Raw genomic sequence first — 2,181 nt, forward strand, 5'->3', positions numbered from 1 at the left:
GCTTCTGCTGGCCCTGTGGAGGTCTGGCTCGGCTTTTGAAGTTCAAGGTCGCCTTCCTGTGCTTTGATGTTATTTTCTCGTCTCGTGAAAGTACAAAGGTGGGGCAGCGCCCGTCCCGCTCCCTGCCCTGCCCTCCGGATGTTCTCGGGCTGACCGTGGAGCCAGGCTCACCCAGGTGGCCGTGGCCCGAGAGACGGTGCTCCGGCCACCCCAGGTGCGGACCTGGCGGGCTTCCGTGGGCCTCATGCAGAAGGCAAGAGCGGGTGCTGAGCAAGGGCACCCTGGGCACTCCCCAAACAGGATGGCGCTGGGAGGGGGGCTGCCGCTGACCACACCCCCAGGTGCTTCCTCTGTCTCTCCCTCTCCCTTCCCTTCCCTTCCCTCCTTCCTCTGGTGTGCACACACGCCCACCAAAGAATAGAACTCAAACCAGCTGGAGGCATAGTGGTTAAGGCAACTGCATCCCAGTGGCCCACTAACTACATGGTTCAGGTTCAAGCCCTGGACCCAGTGACTTAGAAATCACGCCCAGTGTGTGTGTGACACCCAACATCCCGAGAGAAGGGAGGGCTGGAACGTGGCCATTCTCAGGGCGACTTCTGCCCTTCCCCCTCTCGGGCAAGCAGGGGCACTCACACGGTGAGGACAGACCGGGCTGCAGGCTCCTGCCCCGGGGATGGGCCTCCACCCACTCCACTCCTAGCCCCACTCCACCCACTTCTCCATCAGAGCACGCCGTTGAGACAGAAGCCTGGAACGTGTGCACGCTCATTTTCTAACCTACCAAAACCCGCAACAAACCCGGCCCTGCAGCGTCTGCCTTTGCTCCTAGCCAGGACTCAGCAGTCGCAGGCTCCAGGCTGCAGTTCCGGGTAAAAGGTTTCCCACATCCACTAGGGGAGCTTCAGAAAAGGCCCACGAATCCACTAAGCCTTTAGACCCAAGCCAGAGGGACTCTGAAGGATGGGTGTGGGTCTCTTCTCTACAACAACGGTGGCCTGTCCCAGTGGCAGAGGTGTCCCCAGGAGCAGCTGAATGAAGACATCTTCTCTAGGGATTTGCCATTGGGTACATGCGCTTGCCAGGAAGAAACTGGGAGAGAGACAGGGGAGGCCACGCTGCAGCCCCTTCTCCTCCATTCTCCTCTTGGGGTTTTGGGCATGCATGCACATGCGCCTGGTGTGAGTTTCAAGCAGCCAGGTCCAGGACTCAAATCGTGGTTGGCCACGTGGGAGTCAGCATCTTCATCCCCATGGCACCTGCTGGCTTACAAAGTTCTCTTTCCACTGGAAGACTCCCAGGCTGGTGATCTAGTGGCTTGCTACGGGGTGGCTGCAGATGTGCCCAGGCCAGAGCTAGCCGCCTGTCTCCCCAACCACGAACAGGGACCGACCGTGGTTGCTGCAAAAATAAACATCATGGGACCAGCAGTTGGCGTAATGGCTATGTCACTGGACTCCCATGTAGTCCACCACGGTTCAACGAGTCCCGGATCCGGTGACTTAAACTCACACCAGGTGCGCACACGCACACACGCCCAGCGTGAGTTTTAAGCCACCGGGTCTGGGACGCGAACCGCGGTTGACTACATTCCAGCGACATGGCCATTACGCTAACTGCTGGTCCCAGGTTCTTTTCTTTAAAAAAAAAAAAATTAGTGAGCTATAGACAGACAGCACCCTGAGCAGGGCCTTGACACCGGGACCCACTCCAGCCTCCACAGACTGTGGGCATGCTCAGAGGCCACTAGATGCAGACCTGACACGTGGGTCAGCCTTGCAGAATGTCACGTTTTACCACTGCCACTGCTCGCCCCGCTGAACGTAGGCGTGACTTGTTCATGGTCACGTCTGCTATCCCACCATGCAGATGCACAGCACTGTTTACCCAAGCAAACCCACGGGACACTGCTTTTTTCCAACATTGGCTATTATCTTTTTAAAGCTACAACAAACAACCAGGCATCCAAAGCACAGCACATAACCTTATTTCCTTAGAGAAATTTCTAGATGCGGAACTGCTAGATCAAAAGGAACACACTATTTTTAAGGCTTTTGATAGGAATTCCCGAACTTCCTTCTATAGAAATCTTCACGTTTCTCCCTGCCAGGCTTTGTGAGAATAAATGATGACTTTTTTTTTTTTTTTTTTGGGAGATTTTCCCTTATGGGCACGTGCACT

The sequence above is a fragment of the Tupaia chinensis genome, unplaced genomic scaffold, assembly GCF_000334495.1.
Source record: "Tupaia chinensis unplaced genomic scaffold, TupChi_1.0 Scaffold000355_1, whole genome shotgun sequence".
Lineage (NCBI taxonomy): Eukaryota > Metazoa > Chordata > Mammalia > Scandentia > Tupaiidae > Tupaia > Tupaia belangeri.